Source organism: Podarcis bocagei, assembly GCF_964188305.1.
Source record: "Podarcis bocagei genome assembly, chromosome: 2".
Taxonomy (NCBI): domain Eukaryota; kingdom Metazoa; phylum Chordata; class Lepidosauria; order Squamata; family Lacertidae; genus Podarcis; species Podarcis bocagei.
This window is the reverse complement of record NC_138126.1, coordinates 30,148,844-30,164,574: the sequence shown is the minus strand read 5'-3', so window position 1 is coordinate 30,164,574 and position 15,731 is coordinate 30,148,844. Positions and strand designations below refer to the sequence as shown.

Below are 15,731 nucleotides of genomic sequence, written 5' to 3'. Positions count from 1 at the left end.
GCCAGATTTCTTTATGATTATTGTGACACTGCACCAGCACTGATAACCATCCATCTGAACTGGGAAGGTAGGGAATATGCCCCTCTACTCTGTGTGCAAAAGACAGAGAGATCTTAAGGCATTTTTTAAGCTGGTTGAAAGGAGAGGAACTGGGGCCCATAACAACTCAGCAGCCTGAGTAGCAGAAGATGTGGCTCTTGGGGTCTCTAGGCAGAATAATAAGCAATCGGAGGGGTAAACAGGTAAAGGTAAAGGGACCCCTGACCATGAGGTCCAGTCGTGACTGACACTGGGGTTGCAGTGCTCATCTCGCTTTACTGGCCAAGGGAGCCGGCATACAGCTTTCGGGTCATGTGGCCAGCATGACTAAGCTGCTTCTGGCAAACCAGAGCAGCGCACGGAAATGCCGTTTACCTATTTATCTACTTCCACTGGCGTGCTTTTGAACTGCTAGGTTGGCAGGAGCTGGGAATTGGAGGGGTAATCATCATTAAAGGAGGGTTTTTGCAGGTCTGCAAGAGTATGGCTTTGATTCTGCTAGAGCGGGAAATAGCATTGTAGTGGCTTCTGTTGGCAAAGGGATTTGGGAGCCACTCAGGCAAACCAGGTTTCCCCTGGTTGTCTCAAGGCAGAAATGGTCGGCACTGCTGAGACAGTGGGCCTTCTTCTGTTATTGGGCACTGTCAACTGCCCAACCTTGCCGCCCTCTCGAGTCATTCTGTGATGGAGCTCTGACCCTTTCCACGTGAGGCTATCTCATTTAAAACACAACATACAGACGATATCGTGAGTTACACACAGCTGTCATTATGCCTGGCCTCATGTACAGTGGTACCTCGGGTTAAGTACTTAATTCGTTCTGGAGGTCCGTTCTTAACCTGAACCTGTTCTTAACCTGAAGCACCACTTTAGCTAATGGGGCCTCCTGCTGCCGCCACAGCACAATTTCTGTTCTCATCCTGAAGCAAAGTTCTTAACCCGAGGTACTATTTCTGGGTTAGCGGAGTCTGTAACCTGAAGCGTCTGTAGCCCGAGGTACCACTGTACTTCATTTCTGACACAATGAAGGAATCAAGTCTTAAAGGCCATTCGGGACCCTCACTCTCGCTTTTTAAATGGACACCTTTGCTTGTTTCCATCTGCTTATGCCACACACCCCTCCAAGCTTTTCCTAGTTAATTTCATGATCATTGCCTCCTGACTTCACAATTATTGCCTTTTAAATATAGGATAAAGTTAAAGGGTCTGGGCTAAACGGAAAAGTATTCCATAAGATCCAACGAGGACATGAGCTCCCAAGGGATTTTTCACCTCCATCTATTCTTACCTCCACTCCCTTTAATTAGGTCTCCTGACTCTTTAGCAGAGTTCCTGCCCCATCTCTCTGTCCCCATTTCCATTCCTGTCGTATTATTTCTGCATGTCCTAAAAAGGGATGAATGTTTTTAACCTTCACATCACTGAGCTGCATAAGAACTAAACTATTAGACATGCAAGACAGTATTTGATTAGCAACAAGGAAGATGTTAAAGTGAAGCTATTTGGTGATGTGAAGTGTTCTAATATACATGGTGTTAGTAGGAGGGTACACATTGGAGAGTTACAGATGTTTAAAGCAATGAATGACACTTAATGCCATCAGGGGCATTTGTCGTTGCCAACTCCAGAGGACAAACATGAGGGCTAAGAAAACCTAAAGTGCTGTACTTTTTCCAGTTTTCAGGATTGTTGTTGTTTAGTCGTTTAGCCGTGTCCGACTCTTCGCGACCCCATGGACCAGAGCACGCCAGGCACTCCTGTCTTCCACTGCCTCCTGCATACATTAATCTCTTTTTTAACATGGATATCAAAACTAGATATTAATGAATACATATATATTATTTATTATGGTCCCCAGTGTCAGAAGCAGTACTGGGGAAGGGTGTTAAGTGAGGGGTAGTAGCTCTGGTGAGGGATATTTTAAGATAGTATTTCAGAGTGTTTAGGGAAGTTTTTAATGTTTGACGTTTTATCGTGTTTTTAATATTCTGTTGGGAGCCGCCCAGAGTGGGCAGGGTATAAATTTGTTGTTGTTGTTGTTTAATCCAGTTGGATTTCCTTGCTCCCCTGCAAGTAGTCTACTCGTGAGCATTTTCATGAGGAAGAATATGACATTTCTCACTTTAGAAAGATACTGTCAAAACCCACCGGAATCTATTCCTTACGAGATGCCTCTCATCTTCTGTGGTGTCTCAGAATCAGACATCCCTGCTTGAGCAAGCTAATCTCCAATTGTCTCTGAGTACTTTCCACTCGCAGATACTCTGCTCAGCTGGGTAAACCATTAAATGTGAGCAGTTAAATGGACATATCAAGCCAGCTCAGAAAATGTACACATTGGCTCTTAGTAGAAATTTCTTTGCTTTGGACCCCATTCTGGATGGGGTTCTGAATTCATGATGAATGCCAGTTCCTGCTCAGAATTCATTGAAATTCATTGTTGGTACCTGTGGAATTCATTCCAGGGCAACTGATTCGTTTCAATCCATGTTTAAAGGTTTGTTTGTTGGGGGCGGGGTGTAACAGCGTAACTGAGCAGGGTGAATTCCTTTCAGTTCATCGCTGGTGTTTGTAAAAATCATTCTGGGCAATTTATTCCTTCCTCTTAATGTGCCTGTGTGCATGTTCCTCTCCTGCTGGTATGTAAGCGATCCCATTCTAGAACTTTCTGTTAGCCCTGAAGCAGATAGAGGCAGCTTAAATTCCTCAATTCACGTGTGATGTCATTCACAGGCCAAGATCCCAAAGACTGGCATTCACAGCTGAGGAGGTCCTTCTTGCAAGATGGCTGCTCCCATTGCTACTTGGGAAGTAGTTTCTTTATATTCATGGACCAGTATTTATTGGCGTGTCTTGACTGAACATATGGTGGGTATTAGGGATGGGAGGCTCTGTCAACATAATGCATTTTTAGCATTATTTTCACTAATATAGCCATTCTTATGCATATTCCCCCAAAATATATATATATGCATTTTTGTAAACATTGTTTGGCTAGAGAACTGCAACACAAAATTCAGATACATGAAAATTTTGAAAGATCATTCGGTTCTCATATTGTGTTGGAAAAGGTCAGACTTAATAGATTCGGCTTAAAATGCATACTGAATTCCATTTCTTCCCCATCCCTTGTGAAGACGCAGGATCACAAAGCCTAGCCCCAGCCATGCCTCTGTATGTTCAGCAGAAAGTGAGATGGGACCTTACACACACAGTTGCTTCTAAGTGATTGTAACTGCCTCTCAGGTGGTGGTGGACTTGCCCTCATTGGAGGCTGGATGGCTGTCTGTCATGGATGCTTTAGCTGAGATTCCTGCATTGCAGAGGGTTGGACTAGTTGACCTTCGGTGTCTCTTCCAATTCTACAATTCTGTGATTGCTGGTGACACAAGACTTCCAATCACATGGAAGGGCCTATGCCAGAGGTCACCACAACTGGCTCTCTGTTGCTGGGGTGGGTAAGTTTGGATTGCCACAGCTACCTGATTGGTCCCTCGGAAGCATGGGACCTGTTCCAGCCAATGGGGTTGCAGAAATTTCTTCTGAGGGGTAGATATATACCGCTGCACATTGTGTTGAGATTCTTCTGTTTTGCTTTGTCCACCGGATCACCCGCCCACCCACCCTATATTTAGGGTCTGTGTTGACCTTGCTATACCATTGTGGGTCATCTGCTTTGGGGGCAGGGGCCCGGTAGGAATTTTTCCCACTTGGCTGGTGCCTTTTGGGTTTTGCCTACCATGTAGCAAATCATCACAACTTTGTAAGGTTTGCGGTTAAGCATTGGTTAATGTGTGTGGAGGGGACAAGGCGTGACTGTGACCTGTCCCTCCAATGGTTGCTGTGTAGATATTCCGTTAAAGGAATCCAGGGGCTCGCTATTCATTTGTCCGTCCCCTGAAAGTGGGATAGGGCCATGCAAAAGCCCCTGGGAGCATTCTGGGTGTGATCTTACGGATCTGCACCCATCCCAATCAATCTCCTGAGGTGCTTACCTTGACTGACCTGTGCAACTGGCAGTTGTCAGTTCTGTTCCTGTCCTGGATAGTCTAGGACAGGTTCAGATAGTCTGAACCATGGGTAGGCAAACTAAGGCCTGGACGGTTGGGGAATCAGCGTGTTTTTACATGAATAGAATGTCCTTTTATTTAAAAGGCATCTCTGGGTTATTTGTGGGGCATAGGAATTCATTCATTCCCCCCCCCAATATAGTCCGGCCCCCCATAAGATCTGAGGGACAGTGGACCGGCCCCCTGCTGAAACAGGTTGCTGACCCCTGGTCTGAACCAATGCCTAAGCAAACCAATCACAGCCTGTAATCAATAAAGTGGTGGCCAAAATTATGCCAAACCTCAAACTAAAATTTGAGTCATGTGTGAATTTATTTCTAGGCAGTTTTGGTGACCTTAACACGCAACTAAAAAGCCAGTGAAGTTTAGATTGTGCCAGACATCCCCTGACACAGCAGATTTTGCCTTTGCTTAGCTCCCGGCTGATCAGATGGTACCTTGGCTCAGATGGCAGCAGCTTACCACCTTTGACTTGCTAGGGTCTGTCCTCAGACCATGCCCAAGGGGCAGTTGGGCTCAAAATCAAAAGCTTGCTGCCCTAATTTAAGGACTCACTCTCAATATACATTTTGGGAAGAGGGAGTTAGAGGGCAAGGGAGGAAGGATAATACACACAGTGCAATGGTACAGTACAATGCAGCTCCACATAGCAGAAGGCCTGCTGGAAGGGATGCACAGCAGTTCTGGAATTTTTAAAATAAAACCTTTCACTGATTAATGTGAGAAAATATGTTCATCGGTAGAAATGGTGCAAGCGTCAAGCACAATGCAGCAAAACCCACTTAAGCAAATGCCAAGCCTAAGAATAGATCAGCCATGTGTCAAGCGGGTTGCCTTTCCATCCCCTTATTTCATAAAGATGGGAACAAAAAATCTGTTAGATGGAGAGAGCCAGCTGCTCCCAAGTGGCAGGCTTTGCCAGGCACCAAAATAAATGTGTTCTCAGCTAATTTCCTTTGGCTGCTTCTGTATTAAATGTTTTGCATTGCAGGACAAGGGAGGAGCAACAAGCTACATTTTCCTAACCAGGAACAGTTATCCTTTCAGAACCAATGCTGCTGTCAAAATGAGCCCCGCCCCCACCTGTAACCCTCTCCCTCACCTGTTTGAGCCTCCCCTTTGGAGTGGCCAAATAGCGCACGGGCAATCAGAGAGCCAGTGTGGTGTAGTGGTTAAGAGTGGTGGACTCATAATCTGGTGAACCGGGTTTGATTCCCTGTTCCTCCACATGCAGCTAGTCACACTTCTCTGAAGTCTCTCAGCCCCACTCGCCTCACAGAGTGTTTGTTGTGGGGGAGGAAGGGAAAGGAGATTGTTAGCTGTTTTGAGACTCCTTTGGGTAGTGATAAAGCGGGATATCAAATCCAAACTCTAATCAATTTGGGTGGCTCCAAAAGGGGTTTGGGCAAATTCATGGAAGACAAGGCTATTGAAGATTATACAGTGGTACTAGACTCCGCTAACCTGGAAGTAGTACCTCAGGTTAAGAACTTTACCTCAGGATGAGAACAGAAATCACACACTGGTGGTGCGGCAGCAGCGGGAGGCCGCATTTGCTAAAGTGGTACCCCAGGTTAAGAACGGACCTCCGGAACAAATTAAGTTCTTAACCAGATGTACCACTGTATTCTACCTCCAGTGATGGGCTACCAGGATCGTTTTTACATTCCTTCTGAAAATTAATAATGAGGGAGACAAACACAGCTTACTAGGCAGAACTTTTCACAAATGGGGAACCACCACCAAGAAGGCCCTGCCACAGATCATGGCCAACCAGGCAGCACCTAGTTTCAGCATTGCCAACAAGGCTCAACAAGACTCGAGATGGTTGGTAATGTGGGAGGTGTTGTTTTAGGTACTTATGTCCCAAATCATTTAGTACCTTGCATGCTAAACGCACCTTGAAGGGTGCAACCCCAAGGCCAGCCCCATGTTACAGTACTTTGCAGTAGTGCAGGTGGAAGATCACCAGAGCCTGGACCATTGAGACCCAATGCAGGAATGTCCATAGCTGGTGAACCAGTCAGAGATGTGGTCTATTTATGGGTCCATATAATGCTTTCTCAACTTATACATGTGTGAACAAGTGAAGACAGCCTAATACTTAATTTTGCTAACATGGCCTTAAAGTCTCAACAAAATACCTTTTTACTAGTACAACAGCAGCAGAAGCAGTAATAAAAATAGTAATGGGCCGCAGCATCAATCTCATGTACTTTTTCCCCTCAAGGGGTTGAACTGAAAAGGAGTCCCAAAGCCAACCGCAGAAGGAAATTCTTGAATTATTGGAATCAGAACATTTTTATTACAGACCAAATCCTTCGGAAAGAAGCCATTCTGGCCATAATTTTCTCATCCACAGGCAATACAAGGAACAGAACGTGTTTCTGGGTGCAGATGAGCACCCCAATGAGGGACGTTTGAATGCACTCAAGTGATTAATCAGATTCATCATCACCATAGCAACGTGAACAGCTGCAGCACTTAAAAACACTCATAAGGAAGCATACTTCTTCGCTGTACGCCCACAAGGCATCTATAGAGTAGAATTTCTCTCTGTGTCATCTCTGAACAGTGAGTGGTGGCACAATTCATGAGAAAGCTTAGGAGAGGACTTGGAAGCATCTCTAGAGTAAAATAAAAAAAAAGTCAGCCGCCATAATCTCTGGTTTTAAACACATTTTGTGAGCAACGCTGAAGATTCTCTTCTGCCTTATCTATGGATAAGAGGGAAAGTATTCCTTCTGTAAAATCAGGGAGGCAGGATATCCATGACCGAAAGCCCTCCAGAGGTAGAAAAGTTATGCAGATTTGCCAGCTGATCAGATGACCAGATCCAAATCCTATCATGCAATCAAATGGTATATTACTGTGTACTGAAGTACAGAGGGGTGGGATTCAATGCTAGAGTAGACTCACTGAACTTGACAGGACTATGTTAGGCCCGTTCATTTTGATGGGACTGCTCTAAGCAGGACTTAGTTGAATTCCACCCAGGAAGTTTGGGTAGCTTCCTTGAGTTCTTGGTAGGACTGCCAGACTTCTGCTAATGGCCCCAAAGGACATGGGTTCTACTCCTAGACAGAGAGTGCTGAGAAAGGTGTACAAAGTCTATTGTGGGTCTGAGAACAGAGGCCCTGTGTACATGGTAGGGTAGTCATCACCAAAAAAAAAGAGGACGGAAGAAAGCACAGATTTGCATGAAATTTGCATGTGCTAATTTATACATACAGATAAAAATGTAGTAATAATTACTATAATTTAAATATAAATACACCTAAATTTAAGAAAGCTCAGATTTATTATTATAATTTATTCATTTTTAAATGACTCTTAGAATGAGCCAAAATGTGGGAAAGAGTCTGCCGCCGCCGATAAACTTTTATGTATCACACTGAACTTCTTTTCATGTCTTTGGAAGTCATTTTTGAACTGTTACTTCTGGAAAACTTTTCACCTAAACATAAAACAAATGGAACACGACGCTTTCCCACAAGATCTTGGCTCTTTCTAAAGAGCTTTTTTAAATTATAATTTTAAGGAACCTTCAAGTTTGTGAAATTGTTTCCAAAGTCTAATGGTGACTCTTTATTAGAGATGCATTTCAGAAACCTGACCTTGAGTACTGAGTACTGAAAAAATCCAGCTCTGGTGGGTTTAAGCTTCACATTTACCAAACTAAAGAAGTTAAGCTTCGCCCTTACAATTTTCCTTCCAAGGGTCAGTGATCACAATCCATGGGATTGAAGGATTTGGGCTTTCTGGCATATACTATTTCACAAATGCCTTTGGAAATAATTTCATCACTCAGGACATCGTAGCTCTCCAGCTCATTCATCTTTCTCCTCAGCAAAGGCTTCTCCTGCCCCAGGATGGACTTGATATAACAGGGCAGAGGCGGGGAACAAATGTGGCCCCCCAAGTCACTCAATCTGGTCCTTGGAATTCTCTCTGGCCACACCCCAGGCATTTCCACTGATACATTTAAAGCACATGGCTTCCCCTAAAGTCACCTGGGAATGGTAGTTAAGCGTGCTTGGAACTGTAGCTCTGTGAGGGAGGAAGCTACCATTCCCAGAATCTTTTGGGGGAAGCCACGTGCTTTAAATATGAGTTGAAGATGCTTTATGGTATGGATCTACCCCCCGTCCTCAGGGCATACCCATCACTGGCCCTGTTTCACAACCTCCTTTAGTGTTTTGGCCTGGCTGGAATGCATCCTTGAATACTTCTGAGAGGGCTTAACCCCATGCAGAGCAGGCCACCTCCCATCCCTCTGGTTTAGGGAACCACCCACTAACAGTACTTCAGTCTTGACTGGATTAAGCTTCAGTTTACAGGTTCCCATGTATTTCTGAGGAAAGGCACAGGTCTAGCTCATCCACTGCCACATCTGCAGAAGTCAAAGAGAAGTAGAGCTGCCCGTTACCAAGGATGTTGCTGAAAACATACTCCAAAACTGAGGAGCCCACTCAGCGGTTTCTTGTAGATATCGAACAATATGGGCAATACAATTGAACCCTATGGAAATGCACACTGGAGTCTCCACGGAACTGAACAACTGTCTCCCACGTACTACCCTCAGAAAATGACTATCCAAGTATGACTGGAAACCATGCAGAGTGGTGTTGCCCACCCACAACTTGAACAGTCACTCCAGCAAAATACCCTGGTTGATGGTATTGAAAGCCACTGAGAGTTCAATGAGAATTAACAGGGATACCATCACCCTGTCTCTCTCCTGATACAGGTCATTGGACAATCAAAAACAGTAATCTAGGAGGCCCAATGGATCTCTTAATCGAGGCAGTGAGCATCATAGAAGTGGATGCTTTATTTGTGTGTGCATTCCAGCAGACCTCTGCAGTCAACAAAATACACTCCACACATCCTTAACTTTAAAATTCAGTTTGGCAGAGGGTTGCTGGACTGCATACGTCAGCTGAAAAACACCACCGCATGTCGCTCTGTGGATCGCAAGCGCTGTGTAAGAATAGCACGTCAGCACGGTGTCGTGAACCATGATGTTATGCTGGCATTGCAAGGGTATTACTTGATATGACAGGCGTGAGACATGCTTGCAAAAGCTCAGGACTCTGGAATGGCAGGCAGGTATTAAAATGCCATTCTAAGCTGAATTTGTATTACTAAATAATGCAGTATCTGGAGCCTGGTGTGGTGACTGGAATGCAAAGAGGCTCTGAGCAATGTTGAGTTTCTGCACCCTGGGCTTAAGAGTGCTATGTTTGTGGGACTCAATCTAATATGAATGCAATGTGCAAGGCATTGTCTGGGGGTGGGAAGACACTTCTGCATATAAAAAAATTAAAGAGTTTGGCATTCCACCCCAGCAGTTTGCATTGCCTTAATGCACGGCACACATCATCTGCAACTGCATAAATAAGAACATGGATTGTGCTTAGGAATTCATATATCTTGCTGAAATCAGGTGACGGCAGAGCACCATTTTGCAAATCATGTACCCATGGTATGTGATACAATTGTAAAGTAAGATGGTTGTCTATTGTCCTACCAAGTGATAAGGAGAATCTTATCATCAACTGGGCTTTTCTGGATTTCTAACTAGGCTTAGAAGCGTGAGAAGTTCCTCCTCTCTGCTTTGCAGGACAATAACAGCCATGCAGACTGTAGTAAGCTGTTTCTTGGTAAATGGAAGTCTGGATTCACCTGTGCTTGTCCTTCTCCAGTTTAATCCTTAGCATGGAATTTGCCTTTTTCACGGCTGCCACCCACAGAGTTGATGATTTCATCCAACTCTCCACCATGGGCCCCAGATCTCTTTCAGAGATCCTGGCCATTTCAGATCCCACCAGCATATGTATGTGGAGCTAGGATTTGCCTGCCACTACCACCACCACAAGGGACACGGGTGGCGCTGTGGTCTAAACCACAGAGCCTAGGGCTTGCCCATCAGAAGGTTGGCGGTTCGAATCCCCGTGATGGGGTGAGCTCCTGTTGTTTGGTCCCAGCTCCTGCCCACCTAACAGTTCGAAAGCACGTCAAAGTGTGAGTAGATAAATAGGTACCGCTCTGGTGGGAAGGTAAACGCCGTTTCCATGCGCTGCTCTGGTTCACCAGAAGCGGCTTAGTCATGCTGGCCACATGACCTGGAAGCTGTCTGCAGACTAGCACTGGCTCCCTCGGCCTATAGAGCGAGATGAGCACCGCAAACCCAGAGTCATCCGTGACTGGACCTAACGGTCAGGAGTACCATTACCTTTACCACCACCACAATGTGCATTACTTTGAACTACATTTGCCATTTTGTTGTCCATTTTCACCCAGTTCAAAGAGATCCCTTTGGAGCCCTTTTCAGCCCCCACTTATGAACACATTAGAAAGCACTGATTCCAAACAGATCCTTTGGAAAGCCGCACTGTGCATTTTACCCTATTCTCCGTTTCCCATTGATTAACTAGTTACTCATTCATAAGAGTTCTTCTTATGCTAGAACAACCAAATTCACTCAGGAGCCTTTGCTGAGGGACTTTATCAAAAGCTTGTTAAAAATCAAAGTATATACTATAGACTGGTTCATCCCTGTCTCTGTTGGTTGTACTTCCAAATAATTCTTTTTAAAAAGTGAGACAGGGCTTCCCTTTGCCAAAACCATGGTAATTCTTCTTCAGCAAGGTTTCTTCTTCCTATATTTCATCATTCTTCCTTTAATAATGCTTTACATCTATTATTTATTACATTTATTATATATCTGGGATAGAAGCTAGGCTAACAGGCAGGTAATTTCCTGGACCCCAACCTTAATTAATTATTGTGATTTGGCTGCCTACTACTCCTTTTGGCTACTTTTCAGCCCTCTAGCAAGAAGGCAAATTTTAGTGACAAGTTGCATATTTTTATTTGAAGATCAACAATTCCACATTTGAGTTTCTGAAGAGCCAAAAGTGGGGGGAGGCCAGGACCTCCTTTTCCTTCAATCTCTCTTCAGAAATCTGAACTGATCACTTTCAGAAGTGGGTTGAAAACAGACCAAAGGCCACATAAAATTGCACCAAGAGGACTAGAACTTGCCCATCCCTGAATTAGACTACACCCGTTTTTCAGCACAGAAGGCTCCAATTCCCTTAGACTACAGGGGTGACCAACTCCCAAGAGACTGCAATCTACTCTCAGTGTTAAAAACTGGCAGTGATCTTACCCCCTTTTGGGATCTTCAGGTCTAAATTGTGTAGCTCTTTTTAGGGAGGAGGAAAGCCAGTGATCTACCAGTGATCTACCGCAGGCGTCCAATGACCTACCAGTAGATCACGATCTACCTGTTGGATGTGCCTGCTAGAGCTTTCTGGCAATAGCATTTAAACACCTAAAAATTGTGCGAAGGACAGGATGTTGGCTTGGCACTGAAAAAAGCAACAAGCAACTTGAGAATGAGGCTTCTTTGGTCTGGCAAATGAAATTCAGCCATTATTATTTCATGATTCACTCCACCAAGGTGGAGGCATCAATCAATAGTATTGACTTGGCGAAGTTCGGAGGATGAAATTTAATTTTGCTGCAGGAGGTGGTGGGGCCAGGGCTGAGGAGAGAGAAAGCTTTCCAATCACATATTTAGGAGCGTGCTGGATGAAAGCAGTACTCTCCTGGATACGTTATGGGAAAACATTCAGCATCAGAGAAATGCAGTGTTTGTGGCAAGGAATACACTTAATTAGATTCATCTATAAGGCTCAGCAGCTGTTCTGCAGACAAGCAGAAATCTTTGTGATTTCTTCTGGCTCTATGGAGACGCTGAGATTGGTTTCTCCTCCCTCTTACTGGCCCCAGCTGAAGATACATCTCTTTGTACAAATGATCATTATCTGTTGCTGGGTTTCAGACAAGATGGGATACAGTCCCCCCACCCCCACAGCAAATATTTTTGCATTTGTTATTTCGGCCTTCTTGCCTCAGCTTTTGCTCTTGGAAACCCTGGCTAGCTCTTTCTGCAAAAGATTGGCTGGTTGCCTGACACAGCATGTATTAGTTATGAAGTTTAAAAAACCACATATCCATATCTTGAGGATGTTCTTCTCTCCACCAGTAGGAAAAAGGTAGAATTTGTTTTCCTCTTTTTAAATAAACACAGGAAGATGGGGGGTTTTTAGAACCCACATACACAAACGACATCAACAACATTTGTTGTTTAGACCTCCGGGTATGGGGCGGTATATAAATTCAATTAACAACAACAACAACTACAGATGGGTAGCCGTGTTGGTCTGCCATAGTCAAAATAAAAAAATTCCTTCCTGTAGCACCTTAAAGACCAACTAAGTTAGTTCTTGGTATAAGCTTTCGTGTGCATGCACACGAAAGCTTATACCAAGAACTAACTTAGTTGGTCTTTAAGGTGCTACAGGAAACAACAACAACTGTGAGATCTAAACTATGCTAAATGAAAAACTCCCTCCTTGATTCTCAGAGACATGTGGACTGATTCATTCAGTTGCTTTCCATTCTTAGGACCTTTCTGAGACTTGAGATAGATGATAGTGAGGGAACACTTCTCAGGGCACACACCCATATTCCTTTTGATCCACTGCTTCCTGAGCTTAACAAAGTTTCAGGTGCACAAACCAGAAAAACCCAAGGTGAAAGTGAGATGAGTGGGTCCACACCATGTGCACCAATCCCTCTTTCAATCCCTCTTCAAACATCTTAAGAAAAGGGTTAGATCCATAGATCTAGGCACACCCTAAAGTTGTAGAATAACAACAGGGATCGTGGCAAGGAGGAGAGAATATAGAGCAGGATTCTGTCTCCCTCAGCTGCCACACGGGGAAGAGGCAGTTGGGGAGAAACAAAGGCAGAATGAGAGGTGAGGGAAGCAGACAGACCAGAAACACAGAAAGAAGAAAAATATGCCTCCTCCCACCACTGGAGCCACTTCCACAGACACAGGCAGAAGCTGCAGGTCCATTCGAGACTTTTTCTTCTGCCTGCATCTGTTTCCCTCTGAGCTCTGCTTGCCACCTTTTGTGGAGAAAGACCTGTGGGGTGAGGGGCTGTTTTGTGGGCATGCCTTCGGCCCTCCACATCTGCCGTACCTCTGGTCAGCTTGGCGCAGCTCTTTTTTTCTGCAGGAAAACCTCCCATTTTGGCTTCTTAAATTCTTGGTTGTTGTCGTTTTGTTGGCTTTCTTCTTCTTTACCCCTTCCTTGTCACTATTAGTTTGTCTTGTCACTACCCCACTTCTTCCTCCTTGAAATAAATAAATTCCCTGGGTGCACACACACCCTTATGAAATGTACTGTGCATGCCTATGGCAGGATCATTAATCTTCAGTCTGGTTTACTTCCTAACTATAGAAACCCTCTGTAGGTATTCTATAACAATAAAAATAAATGTGTGGAACAGGGAATTGGGGTGTGCCCACAAACATCCGCTTTCAGGAACCTGCATGTATTTCAGGATCCCATCTGCACAGGAGCTTATGGGCTAAGCTTCCCACCTGCTCCTTATTTCAAGGAATGGTTCCTTATCTATAAAGCAGAACAACTGCAACTCTCCTCCACAACTTTTAATGAATTGCCATCCTACTTGCCTCCTTTTCTACTCAGTGGGACTTACTTTCAAGTTAGAGATGGGGAAGAAATTCAATTCAGCCTGCATTTAAAGGCAAATCTGCCTGATCTGCACTTTCTGAAACAGTAGGCAAAATGAAAAAGAGCCACCCTTCGAAATTCATTCTTCTTTGAATTTTGCAATACAGTTCTCCAGCCAAGTCATGGTTACAAAAATGCATATGATAAGGTAAAGTGTGCATTAAAATGCACTTGTTCATGAAAATAGTATGCAGAGGGCATTAAATTAGGAGGGAGGGAGGGAGGGAGGGAGGGAGAGAGAGAGAGAGAGAGAGAGAGAGAGAGAGAGAGTCAAAATTACATACCAGTTTGCACTAAACTGCTGATTAATTTTCATAGGGACTTTTTTTTTTTAAGCAAACTGATGTGGAAATGTGAAGAAGTGGAACTTAAGATTGGGAAAATGAGAAAATGGGAGAAACAGAAACAAATATTTGTTCATCCCTAGTTGCAAGCTGTGGACAAATAGCAGGTAAGGAGCAGCATTGATGGAAAACACAAGTCAATGAAGGCCAGTCAATAACTATTAAGTGCATTCAGAACCTTAACCTTATTCATCAGTTGTTTTTCATCATGGCTTATATGCAAAATCTGTTCTAAATGCTTCTCTTTAATTTAAAAGGAGGGGGACAAGCTGTTTGAAGCAGACAATCACTCCTACTGTTGTTTGCAAAAAAGATTCTAGTTTTGAAGGCTTACGGGAAAGGTTCGTTTTTACTACAAGCTTGAGATTCCACTTTCTTGGAGTTCATTGGCACAGCTTGGTCGTTTTAAGAGCCAGAGCAAATATTTCTTTGGGCATCTACTTACATTGAGTATGTTTTTGATTGTGCATAAGAGAATTCAGAGGAGGAAGCTGTAGAGGAAAGGAACAGAGTTTTCAGAACAAAACCAAACAAAGTCTTACCTATGGGGACATGAGATTTAATACCCCCCCCAAAAAAAGGATGATGGGGCACAGAAGTAGGGGAAAGAAGCTCTACTTAAAAGTTACAAAATCTATAGTCCAGTTCAAAACGGAGATTGCTGTCTAGAGGAGAGCACACAGACATCCTACCCCATTGCAGGTAAGAAGAAAAGTGCAGAGACAGGAAGAAGATTAAGTTTCTATTGTTCCCCTTCCCACCAGACAAGTTTAGAGGATATGACATCATAGAGACCCGTTTGTGATTTTCTAGCAATCATGCATTTGTGATTTGGCTGCAGATCCTCACACACCACTGATCTGATCCAGCAGGCTCTGACTGTGTATGTTATACTTTTCTGGGACAAGGAAGTAGACTCTGGAGTATCTAGCATTATGTGGAAACATGTCCAAGAGCATCCAGACAGCACAATATCATCCTGGCATTGTGACATCATCGTGCAGCACGATGCTGCTCTGAGCTAATTTAATGATGGCAATATATCTAACATGATGTCTTCGCTAATACGAAGCACCTTCTAAGCAATTCATGCTGGAAACCTTTTCCTCATTTTTCATGAGTGCTGCTTACCTAAGTCACCCTTCTCAAAACAATATTTGAGCACAGATAGTCTCAAAAATTCACATTTCTCTCAGTTTTTGCGATTCAGTTATCTAACCAAAAGGATGTGTGCAGAAGTGTGCATGTCAGGGAAGAAGTGTGCATACAAATACAATTATTAGTGCAATTATTAGTGCAGAAATGCACATTATATTTGGGGAAATTACATACCAGAAGTTAGGCAAAGCAAATTTCTAATGAATTTTTGCAAGAACTTTTTTTTATATATAAAAAAAGAAATAGGCAAAATGGTGTGGAAATGAGGTGAACTATATGCAGTTATGATGGGGGGGGGCGGAATCTGAGAGAAACTTCAATGCAGATTTGCCCATCCCTAGTGGCAGCTCAGGGAATTATCCTGAACAGCTTATCCTACACCAAACACATTCAGGCTGCCATCTTATATACACTTACCTGGATGTAAGTGCCATTTAACCCAATGAGACTTTTTCTTTTCTTGGATATGTACGAGTTGCTGCTGTTAGACCCATAAA

The 15,731-nt window shown here is 43.8% G+C and overlaps 1 protein-coding gene across 1 annotated transcript in view; it reads right to left on the bottom strand.

Moving 5' to 3' along the window:
• The window catches only part of LOC308581639 (uncharacterized protein C3orf49), a 239,089-nt gene that overhangs the window by 81,971 nt on the left and 141,387 nt on the right, over positions 1–15,731 (bottom strand). The window lies entirely within an intron of this gene.